Source organism: Dendropsophus ebraccatus, chromosome 12 (assembly GCF_027789765.1).
Source record: "Dendropsophus ebraccatus isolate aDenEbr1 chromosome 12, aDenEbr1.pat, whole genome shotgun sequence".
NCBI classification, from domain to species: domain Eukaryota; kingdom Metazoa; phylum Chordata; class Amphibia; order Anura; family Hylidae; genus Dendropsophus; species Dendropsophus ebraccatus.
In genome coordinates this window covers 59,086,902-59,110,647 of record NC_091465.1, presented here as the reverse complement: position 1 = coordinate 59,110,647, position 23,746 = coordinate 59,086,902, and positions in this window count along the sequence as shown.

Sequence of the window (23,746 nt, the reverse complement as noted above, 5' to 3'; positions counted from 1 at the left end):
TTCCTGTTTTCTCTATATATCTGTAGGTGGAAAGGATAGTCAAAGTTGTTACTGGTAGAGATGATCGAACAGTGCTTATGTTCAGGTTCATACGAACTCGAACCATCTATGACCTAGGCTGTATTCCTGTTTTCCAGCCGAGACTTGGGCTGTCTCCACCTTCCCCATGGAACGGGAAGACTGCGGGAGTCAAATACCGATGGTTCGAGTTCCTATGAACCTGAACTTCAGCTCTGTTACTGGATGACTTTCTGTTAGCACTCGGCTAAATAGAAAAGCACTATATGGCACGATTTCCCTAGATTAGACATTTGACTTAGTTATAATTCCCACTTGTGGGTGTGTGTGTATAGACTGTAAAACATTATGTTGCTTAGTTCTCTGTTTGCTGTAACACATAAATATTTACAATAAGCCACAAAAAATCTGTCACCTGTGTTTAGTAACAAAATGAATGTAACAAAATAATGTTACGCTCTACCGCGCGCAAGACTGAAACATTTCATTAATCCATAATCTATCACTATTATTCATGAGTAAAAAAGTAATTTATTTTATTGTAAGCTGATGCTATTTTCTCTCAATAAGTATTTTATTCACATGAATGATGCACTACAATTTATAATGTGCAAGCTCTGCATGATTTTTGCACTCACTTTGTACAAAATACGTTAATCATTCTTTCCCTCAAGTCATCTCATCTGCTATGAAAATAAGGGAACTGGAATATAAAAGCGGTATCAAGGGATTGCAGATGCTCATATGGCATGCTCTATTTATGTGAGAATCTGGTAACAATATTAGTAGCTGCATAAAAATAAATATACATTTGTGACATTGTGATCTGTCAGCTGCAAAACTCTACAAACTGCTGACTGTTAGATAGCTAGTGAGGAGACATGCAGTACCACTTTCAAACCACTGAAAAACACATTTTCCACCAGTGACAAGTGGCAAAGTGGCAAATGTCTCCCTGCTACCCCTATTTTCCCTCTCCCAGCTTGCTTAATAGACAGGGCCCCGCTTCTATTGTCAAGTCCTGTCTGTATCTTGTACACGTACCATGAGACATGTTAAAAGTTTTGAACACTCAGGCGCACACCGATCGGGAGATAGAGTCGGAAGAAGACGGGTTGCAGCACGTCCTCTCCTGGCTCTGTGTCACGTGCAGGGCTGTATTAACAGCTGCTGCTGCCCTGGGCACTAAACCTGAAGATGCCCCATCTTGGGGAGCGTGGTTTCGGCCACATGCATTTCTCTACATTGAAACGCGTTTTTCATGGTTTTTAACTGCTTAAAATGCAAACAAATTTCCACATTGAATCAATGATTAGAGCCGTCTGCATATTGTCTGAGGGAATTCTCACCACAGGATTGGTAGGTAATAGCTCCAGGTGTCACATTTACCACCGCCATACCGGATCTGAACAACACCGCCACAGCAGACCTGACCATACCACCCCCCTCAAAGAGACACCAGATTTACTGGCAAGTCTGAACAGGAGGTGGGAGACTTAAAAAATTTAAACAAAAAAAAAGGTATTTCCTTCCCCCTGCTCCCTGGTGCTGCCCCCCCTGCAAGGTGCTGCCCTAGGCACTGGACCACGGGTGCCTAGTGGTAAATACGGCCCTGGTCACGTGATCAATAAGACTTATAATGGAGCTCTATGGAGCCCGACTGATCAGTCCGACTGAAGAGGTGACGATTTGAGATTTAGGACATAATGGAAAGGTATTCACCTTTTTTACTAAAAGTATTCCATAGTAGCCAGCATCTTGAGTACCTGTCTGTATAATGGAGAGTGTCAGATAAAAACGACTTCATCCTGTTAAGATCATTATTCTCTTGAAACGATTCTACTATTATAGGAGGGTCAGTATTTTTCTATTTGCGGGGTATTACTGTCTGAGTACTGCAAGGAGAAAGCAAGTGAATGAGTGAGGTGCAGGAAAGAGCCTGGAGTTACTTAGTAAGTGGTCAGTAATTTTGTCCCAAAAGGGTTTAATCAAAGGGCACATTATATATGTAATATTGAATCACAGGCGGCGCTGCATCGCCAGCAACAATCGGTGACATTAGGGTACATCTTTGCCAGGATGGCAAGAAACTTGTACCACTGAGACAACACATTATAATTCGTTTCTTGGGCCAACATGTATTGTATTTAAAAAAAAAAAAATAATAATTGCAGATGAGTGAACATGCTTGTTCAAGCCCACCATTCGTTCAAGAATTGGGGTACTAGAAAGTACTTGATACTTGAATGAATACTGCATAGTGCTTAAATAAAATTGATAATATCTATGTTTGGCCACTTTAATTAGGCAATAAACAAGCAGGAAAAGGACTGGGAAATCCTGCGTTGCAGCAGCTATGTTGACTGCTGGCATAGCAGAGATTGACCGGCTGCATCAGGTGACCTGGGTGTATATAACCTAAGGCAGGCATGTCCAAACTTTTTCGAAGAGTGCCAAATTTGATGAAGTGAACATGTCCGAGGGCCGACCATTTTACATGCTACATGCTATATGCTTTATAACACAGGCAGATAATAGCAAGCTGTGAAATAGTTGCACATCAGATAATGGAATTATAGCACAGTGAAAGGCAGTCAGGGGTTAATAAAGGGTATGACAGCTTGCTACCACAGATTCCTATATGCTCCCTTTATGTATCGTGAGTGTATAGCCCTGCTTTTCCTTGCCTACTCCTCTTCAGAGACTACCACTACCTATGTATGGCTGCAGAAATTTTTTGTTCGAGGACCCTGCTGGTCTAACCCTTCTGGAAGAGTAGGGTGGCGTTGGAACTTTTAATATATATTATTTATATAAGTTATATATAACTAAGCTGAGGTCATCAGCCTCCTTGACCTCTGAGGAGTTGTAAGAATCTCCAGCCCTAGAACTCACGACGTGCAAGATCTCCAGCTGGCCAGATCAGAAATCTCGAAAAGCCGAAATCTCGCGATGTCCGAGATGTCAGTACTCAGTACTCTAGTGCACGAAAAAGGAAAGCCGAAATCTCGGACATCGCGAGATTTCGGCTTTCCTTTTCCGTGCACTAGAGTGGCGTGGCGACGAGAGCGGCAGCGGCAAAGCCGCAAGGTATCTGCTGCTGCTGGATCCTTGGGGGGCCGTAAAAGTTCGGAACGCGGACCGCAAATGGCCCGCGGGCCGGACTTTGGACATGCCTGACCTAAGGTCACCTGATGAACAATTCAGGGAAAGAGGTAGTGCAGGGTTTAGTGTGGTTGGTCAGGTAGTCAATTAGGTTCACAAAATACCCCAAAGTATTTTTAAGGACTAGTAGTCTGTCAGTGTGACTGTCAAAAAAAAATAAAAAATTCCATTCAATATACTAGTATTGTACGGAATAGTATACTGGTATATAGCTAGTAATAGTCAGTTATTTCCACTACTATCCAAAAGTCCTAAAAATAGCATGGTAGCATAAAATATAGCATAGTACAAGACTAGTGTTATCCCTTTCTGGAGAACCACCCCCCCCCAAAAAAAAAATAATCTTCCATACAGTAGAGTACCAGTATTATACAGTCTAACCAGTGTCATAGTGTGACAGTCTAGTGTAGTATATGCGCTTATATACCGTGCTACACTTTTTTGCTGACAGTACTACTATCCAGAAGTTGAAAACATTTCTTTTTCTGACTAGTGAACCCCCCCCCCCAAATCATTTGCCATACAGTATAATATGATTATTATACAATGTAAACAGTGTCATAGTGCAACAGTCTAGTGGTGCTCACTGAGAGTACTGTTGTATACTGTGTGCAATCTGCTAATAAAATAAAATATGAGAAGTTTAGTAGTGTAAAGGCATGTGGGCAAAAATGTAGGGATACTGATGAGGGTGGGGGCACAAGCCATGGGCCTGGACCTGTGGGCAGTGATGTGGCCAGAGGGAAAAGGCAGGCCATACCAAGTGGTCCCTCAAATGTTATATATACAAAATGAGCTGCACCTGAGTCTCTCACACAAGTGTGTATAGGTAGAGGGCCTGTCTACCTCTGAAAATAGTCCAATAAGCAGAAAATACACACACGAAATGTTATGCTTCAATATTCTTTATCCAACCAAATATATGAGGATACAATGAACAAAGGTATATTCACCCCACTCAAGTGCTCAAAGTCCAGATGATGTGTGAGAGACAAAGTCTTTTAAAGGCTCAGTTATAGCACTGCCATCCTCATGAAGGTGATCGGCGTTGCGGAGGCAGACGCCGGATTCTGCGACGTTTCGTGGAGGTGTTCCACTTTGTCAACCCTCAAATGTTTCCTGGAGCACTTACTCACGAAAGGGGGCGTCTTTTGCCGTGTCAGGCTGCACCTACACATATCAACAAAACACTCAAATAGACTGTGCTCCTCAATGAAAAGCTGTGGTTTACACAACTTTCCCCTTGTATCTGCCAACCACGACCACAATTTTTGGGAGGGTCACACCAGGCTCTTACCCACATTTACAAGGAGGGTCACACCATTCTCCCGCCCACAATTATTATCAGGGTCACAACAGGCTCTTACCCACAATTATAAGGTGGGTCACAACAGGCTATCGTCTCCAAATTTTTACAGAGTGACAACAGGCTCTTACCCACTATCATAAGGTGGTTCACAACAGGCTTTTGCCTACAATACTTAGGGTCACAACAGGCTCTTACCTACAATTATAAGGTGGGTCACAACAGTCTCTTGCCTACAATTTTTAACAGGACCACAACAGGCTCATGCCCACAATTTTTAACAGGGTCACCATCAGGCTCTCACCTACAATTTAAACAGGATCATAACAGGCTCATACTCACAGTTATAAGGAGGGTTACAACAGGCTCTTGCCCACAATTTGTACAGGAGTCACCACCAGGTTTGTTCATTTATAACAGGGTCATAACACTCTAATACTCACAATTATAAGTAGGGTCACAACAGGCTCTTGTCCACAATTATAAGTAGGGTCACAAAAGGCTCTTGTCCATAATTATAAGGAGAGTTACAACAGGCTCCTGCTCACAATTTTTACAGGAGTCTCCACTAGGCTTGTTCACAATTTATAGCAGGGTCATAACAGGCTCTAACCCACAATTATAAGTAGGGTCACAATAGCCTCTCACCTACAATTTTTACAGGGGTCACCATCAGGCTCTGGCCCACAATTTTTCAAATGAAGGTAACCACCAGGTTGTTTCCCTCAATTAGCGCCACAACAGGCTCTTGCACAAAATATTTGACTGTGTGAGCATCCTCCTTTATGTGTATTGAACGGTGTATGAGATTGTCTCTTTCTTTTAAAGTTTTGCTAGCCCTTGCACTTGGTGCATTGGCTTGATGAATCTGTGATTTTATCCTTCAAAATTTAAACAGGATGGGTCTGACCTTATCACACATGCGCAATGACTGTTATCGGGGGTATAGTTTGAGTTCCCCCTCGTCTGCAGCAACTATGGTTGTCAGAGATGATAGTAACTAACGTGAGAGGCCAGCTTTTAAGGGGTATAGGAGGATTTTTTTTTCTTTTTGTTTTTCAGTTCCATTTCCATGGTGCTTTCATTTCTTCTGAGGTTTTCCGGTGCACAAGACACCCACTACTTTGCCAAATAGGATTCCCCTAAAAATGCTCAAGTCTTCCATTGACTTTAATGGGATTTGTTACTTGAATCGAACACTTGAGCATCGGAAAATACTCAACTCGAGTAATGAGCATTCAAGCATTTTAGTATTCGCTCATCATCATTGAATTTAATAGTAAAAATGGAGAAAGAACGGTGATAAAAGAAAAACTGTGTGTGAACAACTAATAAAAAACGTTTGCTGTTTTCCAAAGTCCGAAAATAAGGATCATGTTAATTATTTTGATGCCCGTGGCAAAAACGTCCATCATTCAATACACTGTGTGCATTGGACGTCCATCTTCTCATTGACTTCAATGCATTGCCATTGCAGTCAGTTAAATTTTGGCAAAAACTGACTTTTTTTAAAATATGAAAATCGGCCGCTTTTTCAATATTTTTGACGTTGTGTGAACATAGCCATACTGATGTTTAATATGAGAAAGACAAAATTTTACACCAAAAAAATTGTCTACACCAGAAGACTCAAATAGTTTATTATTTTCTACTAGATGGCACATGCTGTCATAAATAGTATCAAATTCTGGAGAAGACAATTCCTAAAATGTTGAAATAATTGTCTAAAAGTCTAAATTGTAAGCCAAGAAAATGTCTATTCTGTTAATTGGTAATCCATATTATCCAGCCAAAATAGAATTATAAAACATTATTAACCCGTTCCCACCGCTGCACTGTAAATTTACGTCGCTGCAGCCTATGCCTGGTACTGCAGCGACGTGAATTTACTTCAGAGGATGACACAGGCGTAGGAGCTACGCCTGTGTCATCCGTGGTGGGTTCCGGCTATCAGTGATAGCCGGGGACCCGCCACAACTCTAAGCACCGAAGCCGCGCTCCGGTGCTGAGAGTTAACCCTATAGATACTGCGGTCAGCACGACCGCAGTATCTATAGTGCTCCGGAGAGACAATTCTTCCTCTACTGAGGGACAATTGTCTCTCCGGTGTCCATCAGGGCTCTGCAAACTGATCGCAGAGCCCAGATGGCAGCCATAGAAACCGGAAGCCGGAGGCTTTCTATCTACGGTGGCCGGCAGGGGGAGGGAGGGAGGACAGAACGCGTGCTGGGCGCGCACCTGTGAGCTCTGCCGCCTCCCCTCTCTCCTCTGCCACTGTGATAAGATAGTAACAGCGGCAGGGGACATTGGAGAGGCGGCAGAGCTAGGGGACATCAGCTTATGGGATCTTTATGATCCCATAAGCTGATGTAAAATCACGACCTGGGCATTGAAGCATCAATGATCCCAGGTCGTGAAAGGGTTAAGATTGAAGAAAGAAAAATTCCCCCCAAGAAATAGAGAGAAATTCATATTTTCAATTTCATTTTAATGTGTCAAATATATTTTTGTCCTATTTTAAAAACAATGACAGAATATGCAAGTTACTTTTAAAACATAGGTCTGCTAGTGTCAATCTCAATAATAATCCCTTTACCTATTTTATCAGTCTAATAACTGAGCAACAGTATGTTCTCTCCATTTGATGTAACTCTCATCACTAATAACTGACTCCTTACTAACATTAAGCAAACTTGCCAAATGTTTGGTTTTGGCAGTGTTTGGCTGAACCCAAAAGCTCTTCATTTGATTCCTGAAGTTAGATGCAGCCCTAGGTTTGCAAGGAAAACATGGATACAGCTTGTGACCACTAGAAGGCTACATTCCCTGTAACCTGCTGTTCACTGCTGTTGTAAGAGAAATTAGGTCTCCAGTAATACAGTAAGACAAAATACAGAAATAAAAGGTGACAAACCCAAACATGAAATTCAGGGTCAAAAACAGAAGACTGAAAGCAGGAATGCCTACAGAACTTCAGGCAAGGATCAGGGGCCTCTTGTCTGATTAACCCCTTGCCGCATATGGACGTACCGGCACGTCCAAATCGGCAGCCCGTTCCTGCAGATGGACGTGCCGTTACGTCCTCGGGATGACAGGGGCGCAGGAGCTGCACCCCTGTCATCCCCGGCGGGGCCCGGCTGTCAGTGATAGCCAGGCACCCGCTGCAACTGCGAGATCCAGGCCGAGCCCGGATCTCTGCACTTAACCCTGATATGGCGGTCACTAATGGGCCGGCGCCGCTGCTGCCTTTCATCTCCCCTCACCATGAATCAGTGAGGGGAGATGAAATGTGTCCATCAGACCCCAGATCAGCCCCCCTAGTGGGCTGGTCACTAACCCTCTTCCTCCCCTGGCGGCCATCACATCCAAGATGGCCGCCGCCATCGCTGTGAACAGACTATGTCTGTTCACAGCGATGGAAAATAATTAAATAATCAAAGCCCCATGCTCTCCGCCACCGGAGATAGCAGAGAGCATGGGGCAGTGATTGGGGATCCCCCTGTGGAGTCCCGCTACAAGCGATCAGCGCTATATACTATATACCGCTGATCGCTTGTACCATGTGCTGATCAGCGCTTTTTATCCCCTGTCACCATAAATGATTGGTGACAGGGAATAAAAAGTGATAGTGTCCCCCCCCAAGTCGCCAACCCCACCCCCCCAGTCACCCCCCTACCAATTATACTCACCTGATCCTGGAAGGTCCTTCGTCCTCGGCATCCAAGCTGCTTCTGAAGTGCGCATGCGTTCCAGAAGCAGCCAACTCTGAAAATTTTAAGTGACAGAGCCAATTTGGTCTCTGTCACTGAACTATGATTACTGTGATAGAAAATATCACAGTAATCATAGTAATACAGTGAAAATGAATGTATAAAGTACAAAAAGTGAAAAATATACAAAAAAATAAAACACATTTTTTATTATAGTAATAATTGCACTTTACTCCCAAATTACCACTAACCCCCCCAGATTACCCGTAACCACCGCAGGTTGCCCGTAACCACCCCAGTTTGTCTGTAATCATACCAGATTGCACGTAACCCCCCAGATTACACGTAACCACCGCACGTTGCCCGTAACCACCGCACGTTGCCTCTAACCACCGCACATTGCCAGTGACCCCCTCCAGATTGTCCGTAATCACTCCAGATTGCCTGTAACCACCCCAAATTACATGTACCCACCCCAGATTACCTATAAGCACTTCAGTTTATCCGTAACAATTCCAGATTGTCTGTAACCCCCCCAGGTTGCCTGTAGCCACCCCAGGTTGCCCGTAATCATGCCAGATTACATGTAACCCCCCAGATTGCACGCAACCACCGCAGGTTGCCTCTGACCACCGCAGAATGCCTCTGACCACCGCACATTGCCTCTGACCACCGCACGTTGACTCTGACAACTGCACCTTGCCACTGACCACCGCAGGTTGCCACTGACCACCGCAGGTTGCCTCTAACCACCGCACGTTATGTCTGAGCACCGCACGTTGCCTCTAACTACCAAAAGTTGCCTCTGAGCACCGCACGTTGCCTCTAACCATCATAAGTTGCCTCTAACCACCGCACGTTGCCTCTAACCACCACATGCTGCCTCTAACCACCGCACGCTGCCTCTAACCACTGCACGCTACCTCTAACCACCGCACGCTGCCTCTAACCACCGCACGCTGCCTCTAACCACCGCACGCTGCCTCTGACCACCGCATGCTGCCTCTGACCACCGCATGTTGCGTCTAACCACCACAAGTTGCCTCTGAACACCGCACATTGCCACTGACCACCGCAGGTTGCCTCTGACCACCGCACATTGCCTGTAACCACCACACGTTGCCTCTAACCACCCCAAAGTGCCAATGACCCCCTCCAGATTGCCCGTAACCACGCCAGATTACAGGTACCCACCTCAGATTACCTATAAGCACTTCAGTTTATCCGTAACCACCCCAGATTGTCCGTAACCACCCCAGATTGTCCGTAACCACCCCACGTTGCCTGTAACCACAGCAGGTTGCCCGTGACCACCCCATGTTGACTGTAACCACCCCAGATTACCCGTAACCACCCCAGGTTGCCAGTAACCACCCTAGATTGTCTGTAACCAAAGCAGGTTGTCCGTATCCACCCCAGGTTGCCTGTAACCACCCTAGATTGTCGGTAACCACAGCAGGTTGTCCGTATCCACCCCACGTTGCCCATAACCAGCCCAGGTTGCCCATAACCACCCCAGGTTGCCCGTAACCACAGCAGGTTGCCCGTGACCACCCCATGTTGACCGCATCCACCCCAGATTACCCGTAATCACCCCAGGTTGCCCGTAACCACCCCAAATTACCTGTAATCTCATTTTTTTTTTTTAGTAACTGCGCTATTCTTATAACTATTACTAGCTGCGTTTTGCTCCAGCAAATTGGCGCTCCTTCCCTTCTGAGCCCCGCTTTGTGCCCATACAGTGGTTTATGCCCACATATGGGCTACCTTTCTACTCAGAAGAACCCGCATTACATATTTTGGAGTACATTTTTTCTCCTGTTTCTTGTGAAATTTAGAAATTTCAAATTACCAACGTATTATTGGAAAAATTCAAGTTTTTCATTTTTACTGGCCAATTTTGAATAATTTCCTCTAATACCTGTGGGGTCAAAATGCTCACCACACCCCAATATGAATTATGTGAGGGGTGCACTTTCCAAAATGGGGTGACGTTTGGGGGGATTCTGTTATGCTGACACTACAGGGGCACTGCAAACACACCTGGCGCTCAGAAACTTCTTCAGAAAATGTATGCACTGAAAATGCTAATTGGCGCTCCTTCCCTTCTGAGACCGTCTGTGTGCCCATACAGTGGTTTATGCTCACATATGGGGTACCGTTCTACTCAGGAGAGCCTGATTTACAGATTTAGAGGTGAATTTTCTCTCCTGTTCCTCGTGAAATTGAGAAATTTCAAACTAAAGGAACATATTATTGGAAAAATTCGAGTTTTTCATTTTTACTGTCTAATTTTGAATACTTTCCTCTAATACCTGTGGGGTCAAAATGCTCACCACACCCCAAAATGATTCTTTGAGGGGTGCACTTTCCAAAATGGGGTGACTTATGGCAAGATTTTACTCTGCTGGCACTACAGGGGCACTGCAAACGCACCTGGCGCTCAGAAACTTCTTCAGCAAAATCTGCATTGAAAAAGCTAATTGGCGCTCCTTTTCTTCTGAGCCCCGCTGTGTGCCCATGCAGTGGTTTATGCCCACATGTGAGGTATCTTTTTACTCAGGAGAACCTGCGTTACAAAGTTTGGGGTACTTTTTTTTCTCTTGTTCCTCGTGAAATTGAGAGATTTAAAACCAAACGAACATATTATTGGAAAAATTTGAGTTTTTCATTTTTACTGTCTTCTTTTGAATACTTTCCTCTAATACCTATGGGGTCAAAATGCTCACTGCACCCCAAGATAAGTTCTTTGAGGGGTGTACTTTCCAAAATGGGGTGACTTATGTTTTTTTCTCTCTGCTGACACTACAGGCGCTCTGCAAACGCACCTGGCGCTCAGAAACTTCTTCAGCAAAATCTGCATTGGAAAAGCTAATTGGCGCTCCTTCCCTTCTGAGCCTCTCTGTGTGCCCAAAAAGTGGTTTACGCCCACATATAGGGTACCGTTGTACTCAAGAGAACCTGCGTTACAAATTTTGGGTGCTTTTCTCTCATGTTCCTTTTGAAAAATGAGAAACTTTAATCTAAACGTATATATTATTGTAAAATTTTAATTTTCCATTTTTTACGAAAAAAGGGTGAATACATTCCTCCAGCCCCTGTAGGGTTAAAATGCTCATTATACCCCAAGATTAATTCTTTAAGGTGTGTAGTTTCCAAAATGGGGTCACTTATGGGGATTTCCAGTATACTTGACTCCTAAATCAACTTAAAAAAAGAACTGGTCCCTAAAAAAATCAGTTTTGGAAATTTTCCCGAAAATGCGGTAACTTGCTGATAAATTTCTAAGTCCTGTAACACCCGAAAAAAGTAAAATATGTTTATGAAATGAAGCCGGAATAAAGTGGACATATTGTTAATGTGACTTAGTAACTAATTTATGTGATACAACTTTTTTTTTAGAAGCAGAAAATTTCAAAGTTCATAAAATGCTAATTGTTTTAATTTTTCATGATATTTTGATGTATTTCACAAAAAAACACACAAAGTAGTGACCAAATTTTGCAACTAACATAAAGTGCCATAAGTGATGAAAAAACAATCTTATAATCGCTAGCATACGTTAAAGCATCACTGAGCTATAAGCGCATAAAGTGAGACAGGTAAGATTTTGAAAAATGAGCCTGGTCATTAAGGCCCAAATAGGCTTAGTCTTGAAGGGGTTAAATAGGCCTTCAGAACTTATTTACATTGGGTTGTCATGACAAATGAATGCACAGGCCAGTGGTGTCAACCCTGTGTGTCAAATGACATGCACCATTTTTGAAACATAGAGGTACAACCCAGACCCGGGAAGAGTTAAGTAACAATGTGTGCATGTGAATGCATGCTGTCAACTTATTTTAGTTAGCAGAGCAGAAATGTACTGTTGGTGATATACTCTCTTCCATCATATAAAATGCAATATCACCCATCAAGTCATCTTCAGGTGCAAGCAGTTGTGGTTTTTCAACCATTTAAAAAATAACATTTCAACTATGCATGAAGAATCTGTAAGTAAAACAGCCCATCTGTGAAAGTACATTGTCTCTTAAAATGTATGTAGTAATACTAAGTGGTCTGCGGCACTAACACAAAGTTCAATACTGAATTATTTTCTATAGCCACACATTCTGAAAATATGTTATAGAGCTGCTAGAAACCAAAGTAGAGTACCCCTCGTAGACTGTGGCGTATAACAAGACAAGTCTCCGAGATAAACCCTGAGAGGTCACCCATCAGTAATGACTAATAAGAGACGATGCTGACATATTTTATAAAACTTCTTCAGGTACTTCCTATCAGTAAAGAAAACCTGATACAGTGTTACACATTTACTAACTATTTGGAGCCGTCTTTAATTTTTTTCTTGGTAGTTTAAGAAATTGCAGTAAATAAACAACAAAGACTTGGCTGACACATGAACCTGGGTCAATAGCTGCATATCCCAGTGTTAAGAAACATTTTAACATCCTTTAATTTTAAATTGAATATTTTTTTTATTTTTTTTCCAAAAAAATTTGATAAATGTGTTATACGAACCTACAAATAGTACCATTAAAAATACAACTTGATTTGCAAAAAGCCGTATGTTGATGTAAAAATAAAACAAAGATATGGAGTGATATATAGGGGGTGCACCTTTCTTCAGTTCACCTGGGGTATCTAAATTCACCCATTATAGCGGTGCCTGGTAAACCACTGTGCAAGAGAATTGAAGCATATACAGTATCCATTTAAGTGAATGGCACTAGCAGTTCCCAGCACAGCCAGTTGGCACCCGCTGTGCAGGGAACGGCAGCAATCTCCTTTCACATGAAAAATGTATGCTGCAATTCCACTGTACAGCAGATAGTCATGCGCTAAAATGCAGGAATGGGTTGTGATAAAGCTATATCAGCTCTGCAGTCCTTTTCCTTATCAGGATCAATGAGGATTCTAGAGGTTATACCCCCTGGAATTATAAGTAAAAACGTTCCCTTTAAGGAAGTTTAATGTTAACATCTTTACATGTAGAGTACCAATATCACACTTTGTACATTGCACATATGTCTACTTGAGTAAGAAAACCCCATCAATGAAAAAAGATTAAAAAAAAAATACATTGACTAAATATATAAAGAGCAGAAATTCACAGAGAATCACAAATAAGCAATGACAAGCAATCATGGCTTTTAAAGCATTTGATGGCGTTTTCTATGTGGAATATCAAAAGCACTCTTCTCAGCCTCGGGTTAACACCTCCTGTGTTTGTCAGTGCAGGGACTTGGCCATTTCTTATGTGTCTACTTATTTATTCAAACATCTCCCACGAACAGTGTTTCTGAAGAGAACGAAAGCAATCTCTTCTCCTGCTCTCCCCACAAGGCAAGATCTTGTTTCCGAAAAGGCGAACAAAAGCCTCTTTGTTTTTTCCTGTCCCTGATGGTTTCATTGGATTATCTACTTATTTCGCTGACACATCCTCACCCAGAGAATCCTTGAAGAGCTGAAAATGCTATAGCCTTGTGCAAAGAGAGAAAAAAAAAAAAACAAGTTTCCTCCGAGGAAGCGATCAGTCAAAGAAGTTGCACTTAGTGGAGAGATTAAGTGTGCCGCTAACAGTTTACCTACTATAACAGGCCTTGTCAAAGCAGACTCTTTTATCAAGTTCCTTGAAATTCAATTTCACCTCTAGGGCTTCTGCTGATGCCTTTAAAAGTTAACTTTCCCTACAAATTTGGTTGAGAGATGCCAGAGGCGTCTGCTAAGGGAACAATCTTTTAAACACTGTGGTCCAGTTGGGAATGTAGTGAAGCAAGTAATTGCTTCTAACTCCTGTGATACCAGGAAATACAATGTAACACGTTCATCAAGACAGTTGTTGCGGCTATATTTAGCATTGCAATAAATCCTATATCCATTTAATATGATTTACATTGGGATTTTTGGATGCATTCACTTGGTAAAAGATGAATATTTTTACATTGTTGCAATGGAAATATGCATGTGCATCGTCAGCATAAAAAGTAAGGTTTGTTACAAGGATTGCTTTGAAGGCAAATGTATTTTAGTATATAGTGGGAAGAAATATGGAGATGAGCATTAGTGGTGTGGATCTCTCTGATTCCTTTTACATCGTTTTTAATGAGGCTTTTAAGAACCTAGTGAGAAGCAAGCAATGAATTCTATGCTACCTGAAATGGGAAATGTAGTGTTGGGTAAGGCATCAGTTTAAACTAAGCTGTGTTTTAGATCCTAAATGTTTGAGGGTAGTACATCAATTTAACATACAGGGAGAGATTTATCAAAGGGTGTAAAATTTAGACTGGTGCAAACTGCCAACAGCAACCAATCACAGCTCAGCTTTCAGCTCTGGTGAAAGGAAAGAGGAGCTGTGATTGGTTGCTGTGGCCAGTTTGCACCAGTCTAAATTTTACACCCTTTGATGAATCTCCCCCACAATATTTAACCCCTTCCCCCAATATGACGTCCAGGGACGTCATGAAAAACAGTGCCAGAATGCATCATGACGTCCCTGGACGTCATGCTCATCGTGCCTCTTTCCACTGTCCCTGGCTGAGATCGGGTAGCAGGAGGAGGCTGTGTCACACAGCCTCCTCCTGCTGCCACTGCCCGGAGGGGAGCCGCGCTCCCCCCGGGCAGTTAACCCCATAGACGCCGCGGTCGGTGTGACCGCAGCGTATATGGGGAGATCTCCTTCTTCTCGACGATCGGGTGCTGGGAGGAGGCAGCTGCACATGCTGTAACACTGCTGTGCTCCTCCCAGGCACCCGCTCTCTGCCGGAGCCGACCCTGCGCCTCCTCCTCCCCATTCTTCCCCTCCTCCCCGTGCTCCCCCTTCCCAGCCCGCTCTCTCGCTCTGCAGGCGCTCCCCCTCCCTCCCCGTGCTTCCTTTCCTGGCGCCCCCCCCCCCTACCGTGCTTCCTTTACCGGAGCCCCCCAACCTCCCCGTCTGGGCTGCTATGATTTCTAATGATCAGGCCCCTGCACTGAGGCTGGGACCTGATCATTTGAATGATCTGTCAGTGTGACACTGACAGATCATTCAATATATAATGCATTACAGCACTGATCATGTGCTGTAATGCATTATATATGTGAAAAAGTGAAAGTTAAAAAAAAAACACTAAACACACTTACATACATAAATAAAGAAATAATTAATTACAATAAATAAATTAAATAAACACATAATAAGTACATAATAAATTAAAAAAAATAATAATTGAAATAAATAAATAAATATAAATAAATATACACATTCCCCATCCTCCCTTTATAAATGATCCTCTATAAATAAAATACACATATTTGGTATCGCTGCGTCGATAATGACCCCCTCTATTAACCCATTACATTAATTATTCCACCCGATTAACGCCATTAAAATAAATAAAGATCTAACAAAAATGACAATTTTTTTGTTAATCCCTCCCCCTAAAAAATATAGAAAAAATGTCACATGTACCCAAAATGTGTACCACTAAAAGCATCATCTTATGCAGCCAAAAAAAAAAGTCTTCACATAACTCCATTGGCGAAAAAATAAAAATATTGCTGCTCTTACAATATGCAAGACACAAACAGTTTTTATAGTATAAATGCCATAAAGTATAACAAAAGCTATATAACATGGATATCACTGTAATCGTACCGACCTGACGAATAACGATAACATGTCATATGTGAGGTATAGTAAATGGTGTACAAAAAAATGATGAAAAACAGCTGCTAAATTGTGTTTTTTATTTGTACCATCTCATAAAATTTTTTAATAAATAATGATCAGGGTGTCACATGTCCCTCAGAATGGTACCGATGGAAAGGTAAATTTATCTTACACAATATTTTGGCACCGCAAGTCCTCTGTGACTTGGTATTATGGCTAAAAAAAAACCTGAAATAAGAAAAGACCCTAAAAATACACAAGGCTTCTGTCATGTCTGCGGCCTGTGGTTGAGTCAAGTGATGCACTGCGGCCACATGTGGGGGATTTCTAGAAACATTGGAATATGGTAAATAAAAAGTGAGTTCCATTTCTCAGTTAGTATTTGCTGTGTTAGAGGGAAACAATAGATTAACCCCTTCCCCCAATATGACGTCCAGGGACGTCATGAAAAGCAGTGGCAGAACGCATCATGACGTCCCTGGACGTCATGCTTTCCCTGCATCCCCCCCTCTCTCTTTATCTAAGATCGAGCAGCAAGAGGAGGCTGTGTGACACAGCCTCCTCCTGCTGCCACTGCCCGGAGGGGAGCCGTGCTCCCCCCGGGCAGTTAACCCCATAAACGCCGCGGTCAATGCGACTGCAATGTCCTCCCGCCGATCGGGCGGCGGGGGAGGCTGCAGAATGTTGCCTTCCCCCACCGCCACTACATGTATGTCCCCCTCCCCTCGTTCTCCGATACTGGTGGATTGCCGCTATTACCGTTATAGCGGCGATCCGCCGGTACCGGGCATTACCATCGCCGTCGCCTTTCATCTCCCCCCACCGTGAATCTCCCACGGTGGGGGGAGATGAAAAAGTATCAATCAGACCCCAGATCAGCCCCCCTAGTGGGCGATCACTAACCCGCTCCCCTCCCCGGGCGGCCATCACATCCAAGATGGCCGCCCCATCCCTGTGAACAGACTATCTCTGTTCACAGAGATGGAAATAAAATAATAATCAAAGCCCTATGCTCTCCGCCACCGGAGGTAGCGGAGAGCATGGGGCAGTGATCGGGGACCCCCCTGTGTGGTCCCGGAGCAGGTGATCAGCGGTATATACTATATACCGCTGATCGCCTGTTCCCAGTGCAAAGAAGCACTTTTTATCCCCTGTCACCATAAATGATTGGTGACAGGGGATAAAAAGTGATACAGTGTCGCCCCCCACCCCCCCAGTCACCCCCGTCCCCCAGTCACCCCCCTTCCCTATATACATTACCTGATCCAGGGAGGTCCTTCCTCCTTGGCGTCCAGGCTGATTCTGAAGTGTGCATGCGCTCCAGAATCAGTTATCTCGGAAAATTTAAAATTGCCCGTTACCACCCCAGATTGTCTGTAACCATCGCAGGTTGCCCATGACCACCCCAGGTTGCCCGTAACCACCCCACATTACCTGTAATCTAATTTTTTATTGTATTTTAGTAACTGCGCTATTCTAATAACTATTACTAGCTGCGGTTTTCCTCCAGCAAATTGGCACTCCTTCCCTTCTGAGCCCCGCTGTGAGCCCATACAGTGGTTTATGCCCACATATGGGGTACTGTTTTACTCAGAAGAAGCTGTGTTACAGATTTTGGGGTGCGTTTTTTCTCCCATTCCTCGTGAAATTGAGAAATTTTAAACTAAACAAACATATAATTGGAAAAATTAAAGTTTTTCATTTTTACTGTCTTATTTTGAATACTTTCCTCTAATACCTGTGGGGTCAAACCGCTCACTGCACCCCAAGATGAGTTCTTTGAGGGGTGCACCTTCCTAAATGGGGTGACTTTTGGGGGCGTTCTATTCTGCAGACACTACAAGGGCGCTGCAAACGCACCTGGCGCTCAGAAACTTCTTCGGAAAAATCTGCACTGAAAATGCTAATGGGCGCTCCTTCCCTTCTGAGCCCGGCTGGGTGCCCATACAGTGGTTTGTGCCCACATATGGGGTACCGTTCTACTCAGGAGAACCTGCGTTACAGATTTTGGCATGCAGCTTCTCCCCTGTTCCTAGTGAAATTGAGAAATTTCCAACTAAACGAACATATTATTGGAAACATTCTAGTTTTTCAATTTTACTGTCTTATTTTGAATACTTTCCTCTAATACCTGTGGGGTCAAAATGGTCACCACACCCCAAGATGAATTCTTTGAGGGGTGTACTTTCCAAAATGGGCTGACTTTTGGGGGGGTTCTCATCTGCGGACACTACAGGGGGGCTGCAAACGCACCTGGCGCTCAGAAACTTCTTCAGCAAAATCTGCATTAAAAAAGCGAATTGGCTATCCTTCCCTTCTGAGCCCGGGTGTGTACCCATACAGTGGTTTATGCCCACATATGGGGTGCCGTTGTATTTAGGAGAACCTGCGTTACAAATTTTGGGGTACTTTTTTTCTCTTGTTCCTCGTGAAATTGAGAAATTTCAAACAAAACGAACATATTATTGGAAAAATTCATGTTTTTCATTTTTACTGTCTAATTTTGAATACTTTCCTCTAATGCATGTGGGGTCAAAATGCTCATCCTACCCAAAGATGAATTCTTTAAGGGGTGTACTTTCGAAAATGGGGTGACTTTTGGGGGGATTCTATTCTGCGGACATTACAGGGGCACTGCAAGCGCACCTGGCGCTCAGAAACTTCTTCAGCAAATCTGCATTAAAAAAGCTAATTGGCGCTCCTTACATTCTGAGCCTGGCTGTGTGCCCATACAGTGGTTTACAGCCACATATCGGGTACCGTTGTATTCAGGAGAACCTGCATTACAGATTTTGGCATGCTTTTTTTCTCATGTTCCTTTTGAAAATGAGAAACTTTAATCTAAACGTATATATTATTTTAAAATTTAAAGCTTCAATGTTTTTACGGCCTAATTGTGAATACCTCCAGCCCCTGTAGGGTTAAAATGCTCATTATACCCCTAGATTAATTCTTTAAGGTGTCTAGTTTTCAAAATGGGGTCACTCATGGGGGTTTCCAGTATACAAGCCTTCTAAATCCATTTAAAAAAAGAACTGGTCCCTAAAAAAAAAAATCAGTTTTGGAAACTTTCACAAAATTTGCTAATAAATTTCTAAACCCCATAACACCCTAAAAAAGTTAAATATGTTTCCCAAATTATACCAGAATAAAGAGGACATATTGGTAATGTGATTTAGTAACTAATTTATGTGCTATGACTTCCTTTTTTAGAAGCAGAGAATTTCAGAAGTTCATTAAATGCTAAATTTTTAAATTTTTCATGATATTTTGATGTTTTTCACAAAAAACACACAAAGTAGTGACCAAATTTTGCCACTAATATAAAACGCCATATGTGACGAAAAACAATCTCAGAATCGCTAGCATACGTTAAAGCATCACTGAGCTATAAGAGCATAAAGTGAGACAGGTCAGATTTTGAAAAATGAGCTTGGTCATTAAGGCCAAAACAGGCTGCGGAGGCAAGGGGTTAAATCCACAAAGGAGCTGCTTACAGCAAGTTTATAAAAACAGATTATTGACGTGAATCTTTATATACAGGTGATCCTCTGGTTACAATGGTCTCGAGTTACATCATTTTGTGGTTACAACGCTTTATTCGACGACTTATTCCGACTTCCACGGTATCGATGTAACTCGAATACATGCAGCGGCAGAAGATACTATACTAGTACAGTACTCAGTTATGAGGTTCTAGACTGAGGATATTGATAATTATGTAGGGTACTATGTTAGGATAGGCTAGACAGTACTGTTGTTATGGTACAGTACTGTATGAACATATGATCCGACTTACATACTGACGTAATTCGAGGACTACCTGTATTGTATAATTTAAAGGTGTTTTTTTGTTTGAAATACACCCCCCCCCCCGAAAAAAGGACATAAAAATAAAATAATAATAATAATAATAATAATAATAATAATTTATTATTATTACTTTATTTTTTTATTTTTTTTTAACCTATCCACATCAAGAATATTTAGTGATAATATTAAGTCCTAGCCATATTGAGAGTAAACAGCAAAAGCTTCTCTAAAGAGAAAATGTAATTACTTTTCTATAACGGGGGATCCTTGGAATTACATAGAAATCTTTCCCTGGTGACCAATGTCATTGGACAGGATTTTGAGCCATTTGGAGGGTATGTGTCACCAGGCTTCTGTTATGCTCTAGTTGCAAGCTGAGGGGGAGCTCTAAATCAGGTGAACTGTGAGCAGTTTAAAATTTAAGGTAAGTCCGCCTCTCTCTGTATATCCAGAGAATTTAGAATCCATTGTGGTTCCCTGCATTTCACTATTATGTAGTCATTGCTTTTATTGCATTTTTTATGTTTTGTATGTTAAATAGAATCTATGGTCATTTGAATAAATAAATAAATAACCACTGTTACTGAGTTGCAGTATAAAGTTTATACCATTAGGCTATGTTCACACATTTTTTCAGTTCACTTTAAAATGACGCCTAAATGATGAGTCTAAAATAACAGACGTCATTTAGCTGTCTGTCCTTCCCTTAGTGCAATGACGGCTGCTGGTACATTATACTAGTTTGGGTTACTAACTGGCCTTTGGGTGTGGCTTAATTGAAAAGTCTATTCAATTTAATAGTAAAAACGGAGAAAGAACAGTGACAAAAGATAAACTGCGTGAACAACTAATAAAAAACGTCCGCTGTTTGCAAAAGACGTCAGAAAATAATGGTCATAATCATTATTTTGACGTCCGCGGCAATAACATCTGTTATTCAATACATTGTGTGCATTGGACGTCTGTCTTTCCATTGACTTCAGTGTATCGCCATTGCAGTCAGTTAAATTGCGGCAATAACGGACGCTTTTTCTCTATTTTTTATGTTGTGTAAACAAAATCTTTGGCTGTTATCGATAAATTTTAATAGTCAAATGGGCAGAAACTGTGAGTACAAGGCTAAGGGGAGACTGGGGAGACTGAGGGGTGTCAAAGTTAGGCTAGTAAGAAATTGATTATGAAGGTCATAAATACACCAACAGCCCAGCCTTTACACCCCATTGGGCAGAAAGGTCCCTGCCAATTTGACTATTCAGGGAAAAGTGCAGTCAACAAAAGAGTAAACCCTCACATCTATATATTGTTTTTTTTGTAAATTGTTTGTTTTTCTAAACTGACAAAACAGTCTCTTTTGTAGACTTAAGCTTGGTCTATTATTAGGGCAACACTTTGGTTTCTGACTGCCTAACTGCACAGTCAAATAATCCTATAGATGCACAAGTCTGGAGAGCAAGAAAATGGCTGCACCTCTTACACATGTTTGATACTAAAGCTTCTCAGCTACATTAAAAACCAACATCAAAAGTTAGTATATCATTTGATAAAACAATATTGCCTCATGTACCACATGCATTTTTCTGATATACATTCCTACTTTTACAGTGATATACATTTCTACTTTAACAATGGTGCAGTGTTGGTTGGCGACCACCACCACTGCAAAGCCAGGGCCCACAGGGGGGTGGGGCAGCTCAGTGGTCCAGCAACCCCAATGTCGCAGATCAAGACCCCAGGGCCAGGGTCACACAACCCTGCAGACACAGCGAACAGAGGTGACAGCCACTAACCAACACCACTGTAAATAATAATCCCATAGAAACACTGTAAGGAGGTTGGTAGTTAAATGAGTTGTGATATTTCAAATATTCATCATATTTCCCCACACCTAAAATGATTACAATTTTAGTTTCAGAAAAAGTGAGAAGAAGCAATTGTCACATGAAACATTAGATAAGACGGCAGATTTAAACAGACATTTTCTCCCAATTCATTGTCTTTATCCTACTAAGGTTGCATATTTATGTCATTTAAGATATCGGTGAAATCATACAAGTAAACAAAAGTAATTTAACCTTCTTTAACCTTATTGACATCGGGCGTAAACTTACGCCCTCGCGCCCTGGTACTTAGCGCATCAGGGCGTAAATTTACGCCCGATGTTTCCCCGATCGCTGCGTGTTCACACACAGCGGTCGGGGAAGATGGCCTGCTATAAATCATAGCAGGCCATCTTAGCTTCACGGCACGGGGGGTGGTTAACACCCCCCGTGCTTACGATCGCCGCTATAGGCTGATCAATTCAGATCAGCCAATAGCGGCGATCGGAACCTTTCCGGGTCATCGGTGACCCGATGACCCGGAAAAAAATGGCGGTCGGTGCTGTCCGAGGACGGCACCGACCGCCATTACTGTAAAAAGTAATGTTGATCGCCGTGCCACCGGCCCGATCGCCGTGAACGGCCGGCCGGCCGGCCGGTCTTCGGGTCTTTCCGGCGGTCCTCGTCGTCTTCTTTCGGCTATTTTCGGCTCCAGCCTCGTCATTTTCCGGATTTTGCGCTCTGCTGCCACCTAGCGGCTGATATGTGTAATACACTTATCAGCAGCTACAGGGATATTCAGAATATAGAAAAAGTTTTGTTTTTTTTTCCAAATTTTTTTTTCTTCTATTTTCCCCACCCTATCGCCGCTGAGTGTTGATCAGCATCGCACGAAAGTGCGCTGCTAATCAGCAACTCCTCCTTTTTGGCGTAGGGTGTTTTTTTTCTATATCCTACTGCCACGGTCTGCTTATAAGTGCCGCACATAAGTGCGGCATTTATCAGCAACTCCTTTGTTGGCGTTTTTTTTTTTTTATACTTACTGTAAAAAAAACACGTAAAAAACACTATATTACACCACCATTACACTACATTGAATAAAGTTTGACACTACACCACTACATACCCCATATACCAATCCCCGTATAAAGATGGCCCCCAGGGTGTTTTCGGTGTCGGACGCATACGTTATTATTGCCTCCGACAGCGAAACAGCCAGTGAGGATGAATGGGGGGATCCTTCTTTCCTCCATTCATCCTCATCATCCAGTGACGTGTCTGGGGGTAGCGTAGCGTACGCTGCCCCCCAGACACGTCTTTTCCGCCAGTACCGTCCCAATAAGAGATGACGGTATGGCGTGAAATTCTACAAACTGTGTGAGCGTACCTCAGGGTACACTTATAGATTTAGGGTACGTGCACACTGCGGAATGGCGAAGGATAACCCTTTGTGCATTCCGCAGCTGGCACCCACCGGCGGACTGATGCGGGCGCATGTCTCTACCCGTGTCATAGACTCCATTCTATGCACGGGCGGAATCCGTCGTCCATCCAAAGAATGAACACGTTGGACGGAGAGCGGAATCCGCCCGTGCATAGAATGGAGTCTATGACACAGACGGAGACGTGCGCCTGCATCACTCCGCCGGCAGGTGCCAACTGTGGAATGCACGAAGGGTTATCTGTCGCGATTCTGCAGTGTGCACGTACCCTTAGAGTGTATGAAGGAAGGGACACCCGAATCCAGCCCCAGATGCCCCCAGATGCCCCCTCCCCCCCATCCTCGGAACAAGTGGAAAGATCGTCCGGGAACTGATCTTCCCACTGCTGGATAAAGGTCACCACCCGTACGGGGATAACTTTTATACCAGCGCCCCCTCTTCTGGTCCCTCGCTGCCCTGTAGCTTGCGGCACGATCCGAACATATCAGAAGCAGTAATAGAGCCCTAATATTTAGCAGCCATGGAGCGGACCCAGCGCTTCTGGATATGAAGGACCCCGTATCGCACCAGGACAACATTTTCCAGGTGACGTCCCGCACACAGGAGAACGGGAGACCCCAGAAGAAGTGCAGAGTGTGGCGTAACAGGGGGATCAGGAAGGACACCATTTTCCAGTGTGACACCTGTCCTGATCCCCCCAGCCTCTGCATACTGGATCGCTTCAAGGTGAACCACACGTCACTGGGGTTCTACATTATCTGAATTCTGTCCCTTATTCCTATTTCAGGGGTCACGTTGATCCAGGGATTATTCTGATCGCCATT